The sequence below is a fragment of the Rattus norvegicus genome, chromosome 5, assembly GCF_036323735.1.
Source record: "Rattus norvegicus strain BN/NHsdMcwi chromosome 5, GRCr8, whole genome shotgun sequence".
Classification (NCBI taxonomy): Eukaryota; Metazoa; Chordata; class Mammalia; order Rodentia; family Muridae; genus Rattus; species Rattus norvegicus.
Window position 1 is genome coordinate 104,481,727 of NC_086023.1, and position 21,268 is coordinate 104,502,994.

General features: G+C 40.4%; 1 protein-coding gene across 20 annotated transcripts in view; it reads left to right on the forward strand.

Moving 5' to 3' along the window:
• Cntln (centlein) overlaps positions 1-21,268 on the forward strand; it is a 281,691-nt gene that overhangs the window by 140,926 nt on the left and 119,497 nt on the right. The window contains exon 1 of one of the 20 annotated variants that reach the window (XM_039110763.2): positions 16,663-19,400. The exons of the other annotated variants lie outside the window; for them this stretch is intronic. The gene's annotated coding sequence lies outside the window, so the exon portion shown is untranslated. Of the gene's footprint in view, positions 1-16,662; positions 19,401-21,268 lie in introns of those variants that run through there. 20 annotated transcript variants of the gene reach the window in all.

A 21,268-nucleotide genomic window follows, 5' to 3' on the forward strand; every position in this document is an offset into this window, starting at 1 on the left:
TGGTCCAATCTATTTGGAGTTCTGTAGGCTTCTTGTATATCTATGGGTATCTCTTTTTTTAGGTTAGGGAAGTTTTCTTCTATGATTTTGTTGAAGATATTTACTGGTCCTTTGAGCTGGGAGTCTTCACTCTCTTCTATACCTATTATCCTTAGGTTTGATCTTCTCATTGAGTCCTGGATTTCCTGTATGTTTTGGACCAGTAGCTTTTTCCGCTTTACATTATCTTTGACAGTTGAGTCAATGATTTCTATGGAATCTTCTGCTCCTGAGATTCTCTCTTCCATCTCTTGAATTCTGTTGGTGAGGCTTGTATCTACAGCTCCTTGTCTCTTCTTTTGGTTTTCTATATCCAGGGTTGTTTCCATGTGTTCTTTCTTGATTGCTTCTATTTCCATTTTTAATTCCTTCAACTGTTTGATTGTGTTTTCCTGGAATTCTTTCAGGGATTTTTGCGATTCCTCTCTGTAGGCTTTTACTTGTTTATTAATGTTTTCCTGTGCTTCCCTAAGTGTGTTCATGTCTTTCTTGAAGTCCTCCAGCATCATGATCAAATATGATTTTGTAACTAGATCTTGCTTTTCTGGTGTGTTTGGATATTCCATGTTTGTTTTGGTGGGAGAATTGGGCTCCGATGATGGCATGTAGTCTTGGTTTCTGTTGCTTGGGTTCCTGCGCTTGCCTCTCGCCATCAGATTATCTCTAGTGTTACTTTGTTCTGCTATTTCTGACAGTGGCTAGACTGTCCTATAAGCCTGTGTGACAGGAGTGCTGTAGACCTGTTTTCCTCTCTTTCAGTCAGTTATGGGGACAGAGTGTTCTGCTTTCTGGCGTGTAGTTTTTCCTCTCTACAGGTCTTCAGCTGTTCCTGTGGGCCTGTGTCTTGAGTTCACCAGGCAGCTTTCTTGCAGCAGAAAATTTGGTCTTACCTGTGGTCCCGAGGCTCAGGTTCGCTCGTGGGGTGCTGCCCACGGGCTCTCTGCAGCGGCAGCAACCAGGAAGACCTGTGCCGCCCCTTCCGGGAACTTCAGTGCACCAGGGTTCCAGATGGTCTTTGGCTTTTTCCTCTGGCGTCCGAGATGTGTGTGCAGGGAGCAGTCACTTCTGGTTTCCCAGGCTTGTCTGCCTCTCTGAAGGTTTAGCTCTCCCTCCCACGGGATTTGGGTGCAGAGAACTGTTTATCCGGTCTGTTTCTTTCAGGTTCCGGCGGTGTCTCAGGCACAGGGGTCCTGCCGCTCCTGGGCCCTTCCCCACGGGAGCCCAGAGGCCTTATACAATTTCCTCTTGGGCCAGGGATGTGGGCAGGGGTGAGCAGAGTTGGTGGTCTCTTCTGCTCTGCAGCCTCAGGAGTGCCCACCTGACCAGGCGGTTGGGTCTCTCTCTCACCGGGTCTGGGAGCAGAGAGCTGCTGCGGGCCGGGATCCGCGGGTGTGGGACATCCGGTAAACACAGAACGTGCCCGGTCCTAGAGAAATTCTGCTTTCCTGTGTCCCAAGCTCACCAGGCAGCTTTCTTGCAGCAGAACATTTGGTCTTACCTGTGGTCCCGAGGCTCAGGTTCGCTCGTGGGGTGCTCCCCACGGGCTCTCTGCAGCGGCAGCAACCAGGAAGCGGAAATGGCAAATTTTAATAAAATCTGAATTTTTTATTTTTATTTACCATGACTTTGATATTATATCTCCAGATTATTTCTCTGACCTCGAACTATAAGCATTTTATCCCATATTTTTAAATTTATATAATTTTTTTCTTTTTTACTTGATTCTGTTTTCCATTTAGAGCTAGCCTTTGTATAATCTAAATAATATAGACCTAAGCTTGTTTTGTGGCACATATATGTCCAATAGTACCAAGTAATTGCCTTCGAACTGTTATCAGTTCATGAGGGCAGCCTAGGATCAGACCTTTCCAGTCTCCTGCTCCCCAAGCTGGAGCTGTCCCAAAGCTCTTAGACACAAAACCTGCTAGCAGAGAGCTGGTATACCAGGAGCACTCTTCCTCCTAAGCCCACAGCCTACAGGTGGGACCCCACTTTCTCCATCGATTGTTCAAGGAGAGACACACCAGGGCCACACAGGGCTGAGGAGCTGCAGGATAGCCTAGGACAGGATTTTTCCAGTCTCCATCTGCATCAGAACTGGGGCTGCCCCACAGCTCTTCAGTGCAAAATCTGGCTGAAGAGAGCTGGTCTGCCAGAATTTCTCTCCCTACTAAGCTCACAGCCCACAGGTGCGACCACACTTTCTCTTGACTGACAATCTAAAGGGAGATGCATTTGGAGTGCACAGGGCTGGGGAGCTACAGGGTAACCTGGAACAGGAAGTACCCTTCCAGGAACTGCACCCAGAGCTGGGGCTGCCCCATGACTCTCAGACCCAAAACTGCCCTGAGAGAGCTCTTCTCCCAGGAGCCCTCTCACTCCTAAGATCACAGGCTCACAGGCCCACAGGAGGGACAAGCTCCAGTCAGAGACATCAAGAGCATCTAACATAAGAGATAACCAGATGTTGAGAGGCAAGCGCAAGAACCTAAGCAACAGAAACTAAGTCTTTTTGGCATCATCAGAACCCAGTTCTCCCACCACAGCAAATACTAGATATCCAACACACCAGAAAAGCAAGATTTGGATTTAAAATCACATCTCATGATGATGATATAGGATGTTAAGCACATAAATAACTCACTTAAAGAAATACAGGACAACATAGGTAAACAAGTAGAAGCCCTTAAAGAGGAAACACAAAAATCCCTTAAAGATTTACAGGAAAATACAATGAAACAGGTGCAGGAATTGAACAAAACCATCCAGGATCTAAAAATAGAAATAGAAACAATAAAGAAATCACAAAGGGAAACAACCCTGGAGTTAGAAGATGTAGGAAAGAGATTAGGAGTCATAAACACAAGCATCACCAACAGAATACAAGAGATTGAAGAGAGAATCTCAGGGGCAGTAGATCCAATATAAAACGTTGATACAATGGTCAAGGAAAATGCAAAAATCAAAAATCTCCTAACCCAAAACATTCAGGAAATCCAGGACACCATGAGAAGACCAAACCTAACAGTGCTAGGTATAGAAGAGAACGAAGATTTTCAACTTAAAGGGCCAGTAAATATCTTCAACAAAATTATAGAAGAAAACTTCCCTAACCTAAAGAAAGAGATGCTTACAAACATACAAGAAGCCTACAGAACTCCAGATAGATTGGACCATCACTTAATACTCAAAACACCAAATACACAAAACAAAGAAAGAATATTAAAAGCAGTAAGGGAAAAAGATCAAGTAACATATAAAGGCAGACCTATCAGAAATCTCAACAGAGACTATGAAAGCTAGAAAATCCAGGACAGATGTCATACAGACCCTAAGAGAATACAAATGCCAGCCCAGGCTACTATATCTAGCAAAACTCTCAATTACCATAGATGAAGAAATGAAAATATTCCATGACAAACCCAAATTTACAAAATATATTCCAGAAATCCAGCACTACAAAGGATAATAAATGGAAAACGCCAACACAAGGAGGGAAATTACACCCTAGAAAAAGCAGGAAAGTAATCTTCCTGCAACAAACCCAAAAGAAGATAGCCACACAAACATAATTCCATCTCTAACAACAAAACTCACTATTCCTTAATATCTCTCAACATCAATGGACTCAATTCTCCAATAAAAAGGGATAGACTAATGGACAGGATAGGTAAACAGGACCAAGCATTTTGCTGAATTTAAGAAATGTACCTCAGGGACAAAGACAGCTACTATCTAAGAGTAAAAGGCTGGGAAAAATTTTACAAGCAAATGTTCCCAAGAGACAAGCTGGAGTAGACATTCTAATATCAAATAAAATTTACTTTCAACCAAAAGTTATCAAAAAATAAGGAAGGACACTTCATACTTATCAAAGGAAAAACCTACCGAGATGAACTCTCAATTCTGAACATCTGTGCTACAAATGCAAGGGCACTCACATTCATAAAATAAACTTTACTAAAGTTCAAAGCATACATTGCACCACATACAATAATGGAGACTTCAACACACCACTTTCATCAATGGACAGATAATGGAAACAGAAAATAAACAGAGGCACAGTGATACTAACAGAATTTATGAACAAAATGGATTTAAAAGACATCTATAGGACATGTCACCATAAAACAAAAGAATATACCTTCTCAGTACCTCATGGTACCTTCTCCAAAATTGACCATGTAATTGGTCACAAAACAGGCCTCAGTAGATACAAGGAGATTGAATAATCCCATGCATTCTATCAGATCACCATGAACTAAGGCTGGTCTTCAGTAACAAAAAAAAAAAAAAAGGAACAGAAATCCCACACACATACGGAAGCTGATCAGTGCTCTACAATGACAAATTGATCAAGGAAAACATAAAGAAATTTAAAGACTTTTTAGAATTTAATAAAAATGAAGGCACAACATACCCATAATTATAGGATACAATGAAAGCAGTGCTAAGAGGAAAACATATCTGTGAATGTGTCTCCAAAAAGAAATTGGAGAGAGCCTACACAAAAGATTGACAGCACACCTGAAAGCTCTAGAAGATAAAGAAGCAAAATCACCCAAGAGGAGTAGATGGCAGGAAATAATCAAACTCAGAGCTAAAATCAACCAAGTAGAAACAAAAAGAAATATACAAAGAATCAGCAAAACCAGGAGCTTGTTCTTTGAGAAAATCAACAAGATAGAAAAACCTTTAACCAGACTAAACAGAGGGCACAGAGACAGTATCCAAATTAACAAAATCAGAAACGAAAGGGCGACATAACAACAGACACTGAAGAGATTCAAAAAGTCTTCAGATCCTACTACAAAAGCCAGCAAAAGCAGAAAATCTGGATGAAATGGACAATTTTCTAGACAGATACTAGATTAGGATTAGATAAACCATCTAAACAGTTCCATAACCCCTAAAGAAATAGAAGCATTCATTAAAAGTCTCTCAACCTTAAAAGTCTCTCAACCGGCAAAGATTAAAACAGAGACAGAAGGAACACCCATTCAGAGCCTGCCCCACATGTGGCCCATACATATACAGCCACCCAAGTAGACAAGATGGATGAAGCAAAGAAGTGCAGGCAGACAGGAGCCAGATGTAGATTGCTCCTGAGAGACACAGCCAGAATACAGCAAATACAGAGGCGAATGCCAGCAGCAAACCACTGAACTGAGAATAGGACCCCCATTGAAGGAATCAGAGAAAGAACTGGAAGAGCTTGAAGGGGCTTGAGACCCCATATGAACAACAATGCCAAGCAACCAGAACTTCCAGGGACTAAGCCACTACCTAAAGACTATACATGGACTGACCCTGGACTCTGACCTCATAGGTAGCAATGAATATCCTAGTAAGAGCACCAGTGTAAGGGGAAGCCCTGGGTCCTGCTAAGACTGAACCCCCAGTGAACGTGATTGTTGGGGGGAGGGCGGCAATGGGGGGAGGATGGGGAGGGGAACACCCATAAAGAAGGGGAGGTGGAGGGGTAAGGGGAATGTTGGCCCGTAAACCGGGAAAGGGAATAACAATCGAAATGTAAATAAGAAATACTCAAGTTAATAAAAGAAAAAAAAAGTCTCTCAACCAAAAAAAAAAAAAAAAAAAAAAAAAAGCCCAGGATCAGGTAGGTTTAGTTCAGAATTCTTTCAGACCTTCAAATAAGACCTAATACCAATACACTTCAAACTATTCCACAAAATAGAAACAGAAAGAACACTACCCAATTCATTCTTTGAAGCCACAGTTATGTTTTACCTAAACCACACAAAGACCCATCCAAGAAAGAGAACTTCAGACCAATTTCTCTCATAAACATTGACAGAAAAATACTGAATAAATTTTTTGCAAGCTACATTCAAGGACACATCAAAACAATCATTCACCCTTGAGCTATTAGGATGAGGTGTTGAGGAATCAAAGACTCAGACTCAGGGAGCAGGTTGGAACACCCACTGGATCAAGCTCTCTTATTAATTCTCAGCAAGCAAGCGCCCTTTACAGTCTCCACCTGTGTCCCATTGGTCCCAAGCTAGTGTGTCTTCTTGATTGGCTGGTATTGTCTAAATCACTTAATTTATTAATTTATTTTTACACTCCATACTTTATTCCCCTCCCAGTTTACCCCCATATGGTTCCACATCCCATGCCTCTTCCCCATCCCCCTCATTGTCCCCCTGTCTCAACAATGATGTCCCCACCCCACCCACCCAACCAGACCTCTAAACTTTCTGGGGCCTCCAGTCTCTTGAGGATTAGGTGCATCTTTGCTGACTGAACCCACACCTGAGAGTCATCTGCTGTATATGTGTAGGAGGCAGTTTATAAAAGAAATTATTTAATTGGAGACTTGATTAGAGTGTCAGGATAATTCCATGAGCATCATGGTGCAGAGTATGACAGCGGGTACGCAGGTAGGCACAGAAATTTACCTGAGAGCTTGATTGTTGAAATAAGGACCATAAGACACAGAGTGAGAGCCAACTGGAATGCTGTAGGCTCTTGAATCCTCAAAGCTCACCCCCTAGCTCATCCCTCCTCCAAGAAGGCCACGTCTCCTCCAACAAAGCCATATATCTTCATACTTCCCAGACAGCTTTCCAACTGGGGAACAGACCAAGTATTCAAATATGTGAACATATGGAGTCCATTCTTATTCTAACAACCACATTTTTTCCAATATCCTCAGCTGTATGGATTTGTTTAGATTTCTGGGTTTTCCTGGTTTGACTTTTGGATTTTATCTATAAATTCATCCATTTCTTTTATGTTTACCAGCTTAATTGAGTATAAGCTTTAAAAATATTCTTCCCTAACATTTTGATTATCTTTCTTTTGGTGTTTCCATATTCATTTCTGATCCTGTTAGGTTAGGCTTTCTCTTTTTTTCTGTTAGTGGTTTTTCATCTTGTTGATCTTCTCAAAGAACCAGCTCTTGGATTTGTTGTTTCTTTGAATTATTTACTTTCTTTCTCTTTCATTGATTTAGGCTCTTCTTATATTTCTTGCCATCTATTGGGATTGGACTTGGATTGTTCTTCTAAAGTTTTGAGTTGCGTTGTTATTAAGCTACTTATTTAGTTCTTTCTAATAATGAGGAACTTTGAGCTATAAATTTTCTTCATAGGGCTGTTTTCAATATGTGCTAGAGGTTTTGTTGTATTGTGTTTCTAATTTTATATAGTTCCAGAAAGTTTTTTATTTCTTTTTTGCTTTCTTATAACTTTTTTTAATCAAACTCTTTTAATGGTGTTTCTTGAAAGCTTTAACCTCCCCAGTAGCCCACCACCCACCACAGCTAGTGGAAAAAGAAAGATGGGTGAAGTGGACCTGTTCAGAAAGGTTCTTTGGAGCAACTGCTGTTTGTGCTGTCTTGAAATTGGCAGTTCAGTTCACAGGTTAGCAGTATGTAGTAGCTCAATCCATTCGCAAACACTTCACAGATACACGAGCAGTCCAGTTTGGTAGAGTTGGATTAGCAACAGCAGAGACAGAACCTAGCAGACACAGCCAGCCCTAAGCTTTGGCAGGAGTCAGCAGGAGGGAGCAACAGGAACACCAAGAAAAGTTCTTGGCTGTGCCTCTCCCAGAGAAGCAAGGGATCAGGGAAGATGCAAGACCCACCAGTGTTGCTGTGCCAGCCCGGCTCTCTCTTCTTCACTCCATCAAGTCCTATTCTCCCTCCAAGCACCATGTGCCCTGCCTCAGCACAGGCTCACACATGTGCGTCCAGTCAGCTCCAGTCCACTGTGTCTTGACAAATGTAGCTCAACTACATAACATAAGGCCTTTCACATGTTTGCCTTAGCAGAACATCCTCTTTCCTGTGTCTGCTTCAGTGAAACATTTCTCAATGAATCTTCCGTGGGCTTTCACCTCTATCCACTTCAGGAAAACACTCCTTCGTGTGTTTGCCCCAGGAGAACACCATCTGACACAAGTGACTCTCCGAAGAACCCTAAAGTTTCCACTTCACTACTCTGATCCATTTATCTTTTGGTAATGAGTTGTTTAATCTCCATGAATCTGTGTATTCATTAAAAAGCTGTTTTCTGTAAATTTTAAGTTTTATTGCATTTTGGCCAGATAAGGCACAAATGGTGATCTCAGGCTTTTTGAATTTGTAAAGATTTGTTTTATATCCCAGGATGTGCTCTAATTTAGGAAAGTTTTCATGAGGTGCTGAGTAGACAGTGTATTCTTTGGTTTTTTGATTGGAATACTTTAGATATTTGTGAAGTCCATTTGATATACAGTAACACATTCTGATGTTTCTCTGTTTAGTTTTGTCCAGATGATCTGCAGAGTGGAAAAAGTGGAGCATTGAAATCGCATGCTATTAATGGATTTATGTTTATTTGTGTCTTTAAGTCCAGCTATTGATTTCTTAAGAAATTGGCCACCACAGAGTTTGGTGCATATATATTTAGGATATTAACATTTTCTTGGTTAACTATTCACTTTATTAGAATGGTACACCTCTTCATGTTTTCTGGGTTTTTTTATTATTACACTCATTACCATCAATCACTATTATTGTTCATTTTGTCCTACATTAGGACAAGTGACACCTGTTTGTCTCCTGGGCCCATTTGATATGAGTACTTTTGCCTCTCCTCTTACTCTACTGTGGTGCACATCTTGATGCAAAAATAGATGGGGTTTTGTTCCACATCATTTATTCAGTCTTTTGATCAGAGACTTGGAGCCATTGCTATTTAAAGTTTATATTGAAATATGTGTGTTAATTATTACTGTGGTGGTTACTGGTGGTGTTAGTGTTCTCAGTGGTAGTTTCTATCTTACTAATTATGGTTTCATATTTCTTTTCACAGTCCTTCTGTACTCACTCCTGTCTTTAGTCCTAAATATTACTTTCTTTTTGTATCTGCATGAATTCTTCATTACTTACTTTGGGGGAGTTTTTTGTTGTTCTTTTGTTTTGTTTTGTTTCTTATGATCTTGTTGTAGGTATGGCCCATGACATTAACTGGGGAGCCATCTCCCTCAAGTATGCATATAGTTTGAAGTTTTTTTCATAGTATCCCATATTTCCTTTATGTTCCTTTCCTGTGGATCTTTTTTAAAAAATAAACTTTTTGCTCATTTGTTCTAGATCCTCTTCATTATCTTAAGCCTTTGTGTTTTCTAATTGAGTTTGTCATAGTTCAATTCCATCTTCTTTTCAGCTTGAGACCCCTTTAGTGTTTCTGCCTCTCTGCTGAATCCTGTTCTCTGATCCTGGATGATCCTCATCATTTCTATCAGGTTCAGTTTGTGGTTTCTTTGGCATCACTCAGGCAGGTTTTTTTCCCTAAATTTTCTTAATTTCTTTCTTTCTTTTTTATTAAATTATTTTATTTATTTATATTCCAAATGTTGCCCCCTTCCTAGTCCCCCCATTACTTCTGAGAGAGTGCTCCCCTATTCCCACTTCGACACCCCAATCCGAACCACCATACTTATCCCTCATGTCTGCTATCATCCCCCTTCCTTGGGGCATCAAGTTTCTATAGGATTGGGTGTAGCCTCTCCTACTGAGGGCAGACAAGGCAGCCCTCTGCTCCATACATGCCAGGGGCGATCGAACAGCCAATTTATGGTCTTTGGTTGGTGACTTAGTCTCTGGGAGTTCTGAGGTGTCAGGGTTAGTTGATCTTGTTGTTCTTTATATGGGGTTCCAATCCCCTTCACCTCCTTCAATCCTTCCCATTACTCTTTCATAGGAGTCTCTGACCTTAAAGCAATGGTTGACTGTGAGTATATGTATCTGTCTCAGTCAGCTGCTGGTAGAGCCTCTCAGAGGACAGCCATGCTAGGCTCCTGTCTGTGAATAAAAGATGGCATCAGTAATAGTGTCAGGGTTTGGTACCTGCTTGTGGGATGGATCCCAAATTGGGCCAGTCACTAGATAGCCTTTCCTTCAGTCTTTGCTCCATTTTTTTCCCTGCATTTACTTTTTTTTCTTTTCTTTTTTTTTTCTTTCTTTTTTTTTTTTTTTTTTTTTTTTTTTGGAGCTGGGGACCGAACCCAGGGCCTTGCGCTTGCTAGGCAAGCGCTCTACCACTGAGCTAAATCCCCAACCCCCCTGCATTTACTTTTAACAAGAACTATTCTGGGTCAAAAAAATTGAAGATGGGTAGGTGGCCCCATTCCTCAACTGTGGGTTATCTGGAAGTAATCTCATGTTCTATTTTTCCACTGTTGGCCATTTCAGCTCAGGTCATCCCCATTGAGTCCTGGGAGCCACTCACATCCAAGGTCTCTGGGACTTTCTAGATGTCCCTCTGTACCCCCTCCTCCCTCTGCTGTATATTTCTCTTCATTCCCCTGGCCCTCTGTGATTCTCCCCTGTCCTCCTTCATACATGATCCTGCCCCCTGCTTCCTCTCATCCTTCCCTCTTCTGTCCAGTGATTATTTTGTTCCCCCTTCTAAGTGGCATTGAAATTTCACTTGGGACTTCCTTCTTGTTAAACTTCATATAGTCTGTGAATTGCATCATGAATGTTCTGTATATTTTGGCTAATATCTACTTAGCAATGAGTACATACTATGCGTATACCTTTAGGGACTGGGTTACCCCTCTCAGGATGATATTTTATACTTACATCAACTTGCCTGCAAAATTCATGATGTCCTTATTTTTAATGGCCAAATAGTATTCCATTGTGCAAATGAATAACATTTTCTGCATCCATTCTTTGGTTGAGAGAAATCTTGGTTGTTTCCAGCTTCTGGCTATTACAAATAAGGCTGCTATGAACATAGTGGAGCATGTGTCTCTGTGGTATGGTAGAGCATGTTTTGGGTATACGCACAGGGGTGGTATAGCTGGGTCCTCAGGTAGAATTATTTCTAATTTTCTGAGGAACCTGCCAGATTAATTTTCAGAGTGGTTGTACCAGTTTGCAATCCCACCAGCAATGGAGAAGTCTCTCTCTTTCTCATCCCTCACCAGCATGAAGTGGCTGGATATAAAATTAACTCAAACAATTCAGTAGCCTTCCTTTCTACAAATTGTAAATGGACTGAGAAAGAAATTAGGGAAAAACACCCTTTACAATATCTTGGTGTAATTTTAACAAAACAATTCTAACCATGTATATGAAAAGAAATTCAAGGCCCTGAAGAAAGAAAATGAAGAAGACTTCAGAAAATGGAAAGATCTCCCATGTTCATGGACCAGTAGGATTAACATAATAAAAAAGGCCATTTTACCAAAAGCAATCTGCAGATTTCATGCAATCCCCATCAAAATTCCAACTCAATGCTTCACAGACATGGAAAGAGCAATTCTCAAATTCATATGGAAAAACAAAAAATACAGGATAGTGTAAACAATTCTTAACAGTAAAAGAACTTCTGGGGGAATCACCATCTCTGATCTCAAGATGTACTACAGAGCAATAATGATAAAAAAAAAACTGTATAGTATTGGTACAGAGACAGAGAGGTAGATCAGTGGAATAGAATTGAAGACCCAGTAATGAACCCACACTTGAACTTTGACAAAGAAACCAAATCCATACAGTGGTAAAAAAAGAAAGTGTCTTCAACAAATGGTGCCGTTCTAACAGGCAGGGTATATGTAGAAGAATGCAAGTTGATCTATATCACCTTATTCAAAGCTTGAGTCCAGGAGTATCAGTGGTCTTAACATAAAGATTATATACACTGGATCTAATAGAAGAAACTGTGGGGAAGAGCCTTGAATGCATTGGCACAGGAGAAAATTTTCTAAACAGAACTCCAATAGCTCATGCTTTAAGAACAAGGATCGACAAATGGGACCTCATGAAACTGAAAGCTTTGGTAAGGCAAAGGACACTCAATAGAGCAAAAAAGCAACCTACCGACTGGGAAAAGACCTTCACTAACCCTACATCCAATAGAGGACTGTTATTCAAAATATATAAAGGTCTCAAGAAGTTAGACTCCACCCCCCCAAAAAACACCCAATAACCTAAGGAAAAAATGGGGTATAGAACTAAACAGAGAATTCTTTTTTTTTTTTTTTTTGGTTCTTTTTTTTCGGAGCTGGGGACCGAACCCAGGGCCTTGCGCTTCCTAGGTAAGCGCTCTACCACTGAGCTAAATCCCCAGCCCCTAAACAGAGAATTCTTAACAGAGGAATCTTGAATGGCCTAGAAGCACTCAAAGAAATGCTCAGAGTCCTTAGTGATCAGGGAAATAAATGCAAATCAAAACGACCCTGAGATTCCACCTTACACCAGTCAGAATGGCTAAGTTCTTATTAATTTTACTGAGCTGTTACCTTTTGTTTTCTTTAAACTCCATGATTTTTATTTTATTAATTTGATGGTTGTTCTTTTAAGTTTTGTGTCTTGGAGGTCATCAGGTAAGTCTCATTGGAAAATCATTTTTTACAGGGCTGGTAGTTGTTTGGAAAGAAGATACTGGCTTGATCTCTCTTGTATACCTTTTATTTTTATTAATCATTTTGTTCATTTACATTTCAAATGATGTCCCCCTTCCTAGTTACCTCTCCATAACTCCTCACATTCCAACCCCCTTTATCCCCTCCCCTTTGCTTCTATGAGGGTGCTCTCCCACCCACTCACCTACTCCCGCCTCACCCCTCTAGCATCTCCCTATGCTGGGTCATTGAGCCTCCACAGGACCAAGGGCCTCCCTCCCTCTTGATGACAGATAAGGCCATCCTCTGCTACATATGTATCTGGAGCCATGGATTCCCTCCATATATACTCTTTGATTGGTGGTTTCATCCCTGGGAGCACTAGGTGGTACAGTTAGTTGATATTGTTGTTCTTATGGGGTTGCAATCCCCTTCAGCTCCTTCAGTCATTCCCTTAGCTCTTCCATTGGGTTCTGCATGCTCAGTCCGATGGTTGGCTATGATTATCTGCATCTGTATTGGTCAGATGTGCTGGTAGAACCTCTCAGGAAACAGCCATACCAAGCTCAATTTTGATCAAACTTACTTTAAACTAAAATTGTCCTTTAACTCTTTTTTTGGTTTTCTTTCTTTCTTTTTCTTTTGAGGGGGTGAAGAAAACTTTATTGATGGTATTCAAGAGAGTAGGGAGGGCACCCTAGGTCCCTCCTGCTATTATGGGGGGTCTGGGATGGAAATTGTGAGGGGGATGCTCAGTTGGTGGCCCGAGTTGGAACAAGGACTCCTCAGGAATTGAGGGCCTCTCTCTTGCTCTCAGTATCTTTGCTAGAGTGGGTGGTCCAGGGTTTCCTACTCCTTAGAGGCCATGTAGGCCATGAGGTCCACCACCCTGTTGCTGTAGCCATATTCATTGTCATACCAGGGAAGGAGCTTTACAGAGTTGTCATTGAGAGCAAAGCCAGCCCCATTATCAAAAATAGAAGAGTAGGAGTTGCTGCTGAATTCACAGGAGACAACCTGGTCCTGAGTATAGCCCAGGATGTCCTTTAGTGGGCCCTCGGATGCCTGGTTCACCACCTTCTTTTTTTTTTTTTTTTTGAGTGCAAAAAAATATATAAAATTTATTAAAACACCCACAATATTTTAAAGATGCCAGGAGTAATACAGTTCACAAACCCAGTTGTTTGTGTAAATTATAATAAAATACAAATCAAAAAAGGATACATACTTGCAATTTCTAGGCACCCTAAATTAAATTTACTGAAACACTGGGGGAGAAGGAAAGGGGAAGGAAGGCGGTAGCTCAGGAGACAAACCAATAAACTGGAAGGAAAATATTAACAAAAAGGTAAAAATTATACAAAATAAAATTATCAGCATAAATTTACTGTACTAAGATATCTACAGTTTAATAATACACATCCTATTGCCTTGAGACATTGAAAAAACCTACCATTCATCCATCAACCCCAGATAAACTTCATTTCAAGTAGCCACAGTTTACAAAGTCAAGACGGAATATTCAAGTATGGTTGTTAAGTTCACCTCCATTGGAAGCCAGGTAACCAAACAGGAATTCAAAGAGATAAGAAATAAAACACATCCAAAAGGTACAAGGGTTCTATATCAAGTCTAAAGCATTAGTATGCTGTGAGACAGCCGGTCCTTGCTTCTTTAAACACAAGAACAATAAATGACATCACTCCTGTCTCTCTCCCCCTACCCCCAAAAGAAAAAGAAAAAAATAAAAACAAATCTATATTGGAATCAAGAAAATTTGGGATGTCCAGATGAGCCAATTATATCTGTCCCCATGTGAAGAGTGAGGGTTCCCCCTGAATGACGAGCCGTCAGAGCGAGGGGAGCGTGACTGACAGCCTACAGAAAGCATCCCTGATATCAGAACAGAAGCAAACGAGGAGCAGGCTGAACAGCTCACTGATCCTCAGGCACGAAGCCAGAACCTGGCTTCTGTGCTGAGGTCTTCCCTCAGGTTCACCACCTTCTTAATGTCATCATACTTGGAAGTTTCTCCAGGCAGCATGTCAGATCCACAATGGATACAATGGGGTTAGGAACATGGAAGGCCTTGCCAATGAGCTCGTTCAGCTCTGGGATGACCTTGCCCACAGCCTGAGCAGCACCAGTGGATGCAGGGATGATGTTCTGGCCTGCCCTACAATCATCATACTACAGCTTTTCAGATGAGCCATCCACAGTCTTCTGAGTGGCAGTGATGGCATGGACTGTGGTCATGATCTGTTCCATGATGCCAAAGCTGTCATGTTTGACCTTGGCCGGGGGGCTAAGCAGTTGGTGGTACAGGATGCAGTGCTAACAGTCTTGAGTGAGTTTTCATATTTCTCCTGGGTTACACCCATCACAAATATGGGGCATTGACCAAAGGGACAGGGATGATGACCCTTTTGCCCCCACCCTCCAAGTGAGCTCCAGCCTTCTCCATGGTGGTGAAGACACCAGTAGATTCCATGACATCCTCAGCATTAGTATCACCCCATTTGATGTTAGCGGAAGATGGTGATGGGCTTCCCATTGATGACAAGCTTCCCATTCTCAGCTATAACTGTGCCATTGAATTTGTCATGGTAAATTCTTGTCATATAGGAACATGTAGACCATGCAGTTGAGGTCAATGACGTGGTTGTTGATGGCAACAATCTCCACTTTGCCAGATGCAAAGAAGGCAGCCCTGGTAACAAATGGCCAAATCTGTTCATGCCAACCTTCACCATCTCTATGGGATGAGTCTGGCACTGCATGAGAAGATGTGGCTGTCTCTGGAACAGGAGGAACAGAAAGCCTTCTTTCTGCTTTCTTGTGGGTCTGTCTCTTGGCTTCCACTCCTGTCAGCTTTCAACCCTATGGTATTTTAGGCTTTATGATATACTAAATATATGTGTTATTCTCTGTCAATCTCACCTCTCAGACTCTCATTTCTCCCTCCACTCTTCTTTTTATTAATTCATTTCCTTTATATTCCAATTGAAACTTCTCTCCTCTATTTTCTGTTTCTCTCTCTTCTCCCCCATATTCTCTCATCCTCCATTTATCCTCAGAAAAGGGGAGGCCTCAACCATCCTTGGCATACTATCTTGTAGTAGGACGAGGCTCAACTTCTGCTACTGTGGCTAGGAAAGGAAGCCCAGTTAGGGGAAAGGGATCTAAAGGCAGGCAACAGACTCATAGACAGCCCCTGCTGTTCCTGTTAGGAGTCCCACTTGAACTGCCTAGGTTCACCCCATGAATGCTCTTTGGTTGGATGTTTAGTCTCTGGGCCCCTATGGGCCCAAGTTAGTTGATTCTGTATGTTGTCTTGGGGTGTGCTTGACATCTCTGGCTCCTTTAATCATTCCTCCCCTCTTCCATAGGATTTTCCTAATGTTTGGCTATGGGTCTCTGAATCAGTTTCCATCAGTTTCTGCAGAAAGTTTCTCAGAAGACAATTATGCTTGGTGCCTGTCTACAAGTAGAGCAGATGTCAGGGGTGGGCTTTGTCCCATGATGTGGTTTTCAAGTTGCTTCACTCATTGGTTGGCCATTCCCTCAATTTCTGCTCCATCTGTACATCTGTATATTTTGCAGGCAGGACGAATTGTGGGTCTAAGGTTTTTTGGCTGGGGTGGTATTCCAGTCCCTCCAATGGAACAATTTTCTATTTGCAGTAGATAGCCATTTCAGGTTCCATAACCTCCATTGCTAGGGTCACTCTCACAGATTCCTGGGAGTTTTCAATGTCCTAGATTTCTAGCTAGTACTGTAGACACCCCCTACTAATTTCCATTCTCACTCCCAGTCATCTTCCACCCTTTCCCCAAACCTGATTCCCATCCGTGTTCCCCTGTCCACTCCCTCTTCCACCCAGTCCCTCTCTCCTTCTACCTCTGATGATCATTTCCCCCTTTGTGGGTGAGATTCAAGAATCATTCATGGGGACCTCCTTATTACTTAGTTTCTTTAGGTCTGTAGATTATATCATGGTTATTCTCTACTTTATGGCTACTTTTCACTTAGAAGTGAGTACATACCATATGTGTCTTTTGGGTCTGGATTAACTCACTCAGGATAGTTTTTTCTAGTTCCATTCATTTGCCTCTAAATTTCATGATGTCCTCATTTTTAAATGTATATTAATTCTATTATATAGATATACCACATTTTCTTTATCCATTTTTAAGTAGAGTGACCTCTAGCTTATTTCCAGTTTCTGACTATTGTAAATAAAGCGGCTATGAACCTAGTTAAAGCAGTGTCCTCGTGGCATGGGCATGGTGGGGCATCTTTTGGGTTTATGCCCAGTAGTGGTGTAGTTGGGTCTTGAGGAAGAACTAGTCCCAATTGTCTGAGAAAACACCAAATTGATTCCCAAAATTTGCAAAATTGACTTACAAGTTTGCACTCCCACCAACAGTGGAGGAGTGTTCCTGTTTTTCTACATCCTGATGGATTTTCATTTGTTAAACTATCCCTGCCATCTCTGGGGTTAAGCCTGCTTGATCATGGTGGATGATGTTTTTGATGTGCTCTTAGATTTGGTTTGGTGGCATTTTATTGAATCAATGTTCATAAGGGAAATCTTGGTTGAGTCTTTGTGTGGTTTAATTATTTATCTCTGGCCTAATAGAATGATTTTGGCAATGGTCCTTCTGTTTCTATTTTATGGAATAATTTGAGTATTTATATTATCTCTTCTTTGAAAGTCTGGATAGAGTTCTGCACTAAACCCATCTGGTTCTGGGATTTGCTTGTTTGTTTGTTTAGGAGGCTTTTAATAATTGTTTTGCTTTCCTTAGGGGATATAGGCCTATTGAAATTGTTTACCTGATCTTGATTTAACTTTGGTAAGTGGTATTTATCAAGGAAATAGCCAATATCAAAAAGCCAGTATGAGATCGCACTAATTTCTTTATGGAAGCACTTAGGCTATGAACTTTTCCTCATTGTGTCCTATAAGTTCGGGTATGATATGCCTTCATTTTCACTGAATTCTAGAAAGACATTAATTTCTTTCTATATTTCTTCCGTGATCCAGTGATCATTGAGTAGAGAATTGTTCAGTTTCTGTGGGTTTGTTGGCTTTCTGTTGTTTCTGTTATTGTTGAAATCCAGCTTTACTCCATGGTAGTCTGATAATATACAGGGGGTTATTTCAATTTTCTTGTGTCTATTGAAACAGGTCACCAACTATATGATCAGTTTTGGAGAAAGTTCAGTGAGGTGCTGAGAAGAAAGGATATTATTTCATGTTTGGGCAAAATGTTCTGTAGATATCTGTTAGGTCCATTTGATTCTTATCATACATTATTCTCAGTATTTTCTGTTTAGTTTCAGTCTCAGTGGCCTGTCCATTGGTGAGAACAGGTACTGAAGTCTATTTATGTGTGGGGTTCAAAGTATGATTTAATCTTTAGTAATGCTTCTTTTACAAATGTGGGTATCCTTGCATTTGGGGTATACATACTCAGAATTGAGACTTCATATAGGTTGATATTTTCTTTGATGAGTATGATGTGCCTTTCCCCATCTTGGTTGCTTAATTCTGGTTGAAAGTCTACATTAGAATGGCTAGTAGCTTGCTTCTTCAATCTGTTTACTTGGAAACTTTTTCCAGCCCTTTATTCTGACATAACGTCTATCCTTGTTGCTGAGGTGTTTTTCTTATATGCACCAGAATAGCATCTATTCTGTTAGCCTGTCCCTTTTATTGTGGAATTGAGTCCATTGATTTTTGAGAAATATTAATGACCAATGACTGTTAATACATACTTGGTATGGAGTTTTCCTTCTAGTATCTTCTGTATGGCTGGATTTGTTGATAGATATTTTTTAAATTTCCTTTGTCATGGAATATCATCTTTTCTCCATTTATGGTGACTGAAAGTTTTCTGGGTATGATAGTCTGGGCTGGTATATCTGGGCTCTTAGAGGCTATGATACATCTGCACATGCCCTTCTGACTTTTAGAGTCTCTTTGAGAACTCGGGTGTAATTTTGATTGTTCTGCCTTTTTCCTTGCAGTGTTTAAATAGTTTTTCTTTGCTTTATATATTTGGTGTTTTGATTTTTATGTGGTAGGAGGATCTTCTTTTCTGTTCCAATCTATATGGTGTTTGGGAGCTTCTTCTATCTATGTTTATAGACAACTTTTTCTTTAGGGTAGGACAATTTTCTTCTATGGTTTTATTGAAAATATTTTATGAACCTTTGAGTTTGGAATCTTTTCCTTCTATTCCTGTTCTTCTTAGGTTTGGTCTTTTCATAGTGACCCATCTCTTATATTCTAGTGGTAATGCTTACACCTGTATTTTCTGTATTCTTTTCCACGATTCTCTCAGTTTGTGTTTTTGTAATTGCTTCTATTTTTCATTTTCTGGTCTTATTCATTTCCTTTTTCTGTTTAATTCTGTTTTCTGTATTTATTTAAGGGATTTTTTCATTTTTTCCATTAAGGCCTCTATTATCTTTATAGGATTCGATTTCCTGTGCTTCAGTTGTGTCCGGATGTCCAGAGGAGAATATTTACTTAAGTTTTGTGAAAGAGGACATTTCAATTGCAAATGTGTATGTGTGAATTGTTCTGTTTGACTTTTGTTTCAGCTTCTGTGGGAAGCTTGCAGCCTTGCAGAAATTTCTACTTTGCTGTTGAAAGTGCAGTAAGGAGTGTTTTATTTGTACCTCACAAATTCTGAAATTCTGGGTTTTAATTTTTGATAAGTTCAAAATATTTTCTAGATTGTGTATTTTCTCTGAAATAACTTATTTGTGTTTGAATGAAAAAATATTTTGTGGCATTTGTTGAAGTGTAATACATGAGAATTGATTTAGCACAACCGCTGTGGATATGACTAGGATTTTGCAGATGGGAAGAAAGATTGGATTCAGCCTCATATGTAGGCTGGGAAGATGAGAATTAACAACTGAAGAGCAGAGTGGGATCATTGGATGAAGAATTACTAAGAGAAAACATCACAGTAAGTGCAAGTTGCTAGACCTGATGGAATGTTTGCTAAAGACAGCCCAGGGGGCTGAGGGAGTAGTGGAAGGTGAGGAGGCATGGGGCAGAAAGGCTCCTGCCAAGCTGTACCAGCAGGGGTATAAATCCAATACCCGGTTTATCAAATGTATGGCAAGTCTACGAGAAAATGCAGGAGGTAGTTTGAAGATCAGCCAAGCAGATAACCTTCATCCGATGTAGGTTCTTTAATTTAAAATACTTGAGGATTTCTAGACAGCCCTCTGATAATGGTTTCCTACTTAGAGTGCTCAGGTCATAGAAAATGTTTCACTTTATTCATACTTTTTAAGTCTCAACTGTGCCTAGCGTGAAGTCTTACGTGGTGATGCTTCAGTAATGAATGTTTATCTTCCTGTTCTTTGAATGCAATGTTTTATGTCACCAGGACTAGTGTTTCTCTGAGTGTCTTTCAGACAACTCTGCAACCAGAGCTGAAAAGAAGTAGATTTGACTTTTTTCTCTGTGGAGCCATACTGCTTCAGTATGTTGTATGCTTTCAGCTAAGTAAAGAGTCCTCATCTGCTCTTAATCACTGTGTACTTAACTGGACATACGTGTTTGCATATGTGCTCCTGTGTGTAATCTTCCTGAGAGGATGCTGCTATGTTCACAGAACCTAAAATTTGAAAAACTCTTATATATGTATGTGTATGCTTATTTAAACAAAAGACACACATATGGGCATCAAACTATAATTTAATTATTTAAAGAGTTATCCTGAGGGAAAATAGAGACCATGAGTTGTTTTTCTTAAAAACTGTTTATGACTTGGAAAGCTGCTCAGCAGCTGCGCTCATTGTGAGCTGCCCTCAGGATCCCCTTGTCTGAGTTCTGAGTATGAAGTTAGGCCCCAGTTCATTTTCTAGCACCCACGGCAGGCGGCTCACAACCGCCTGTACCTCCAGTGTCAGGGGATCTGACCTCTCTCTGGCCTCTGTGGGTGCCTGCACTCATGCCATACTCATATGCCAACACGCATGTGAATAAAACTGAAAAGGAAATGTTAAGATTTTTCTGGTATTGTTAATTAATTTTAATTTTTTGTTATTTTAACTTAGCATTTCTAGGTTTATGATTTGGTCCTTTTTCTTACTTTAATTTTAAGAACTCTATGTGTATGTGTGTACACTAATATTAAAAATGTTTCAAAAACTTACTATAAAAGTTATTTGAATTTTTGGTATTTTAGTCTTATTTGAGCAGGGTAATGAATATACATTCATATATCTTTTGTGCATTTGTTAACATCTATATTGGTTCTTCCATTTCTATAAGATATCTATTAATTAGCATTCTGTCTTTATAGAAAATACTTGAGAAGAATAAGAGAAAAATATTTGCTAGGCTCACAGTTTTTGAGGTCTCCCGGAGGCCCTAAAAATAACTAAGTAAGAAACCGGGACGTTTTCTCATTCTCTTTTTAAAAATCCCCCTATACACTAAAAGATATGATTGGAACACCTTTTAAAAATGTGTATAACCGGCTCCTGTCGGCCTGCACTTCTTTGCTTCATCCATCTTGTCTAATTGGGTGGCTGTATATGTATGGGCCACATGTGGGGCAGGCTCTGAATGGGTGTTCCTTCAGTCTCTGTTTTAATCTTTGCCTCCCTATTCCCTGCCAAGGGTATTCTTGTTCCCCTTTTAAAGAAGGCGTGAAGCATTCACATTTTGATCATCCGTCTTGAGTTTCATTTGTTCTAGGCATCTAGGGTAATTCAAGCATTTGGGCTAATAGCCACTTATCAATGAGTGCATACCATGTGTGTTTTTCTGTGATTGGGTTACCTCACTCAGGATGATATTTTCCAGTTCCGACCATTT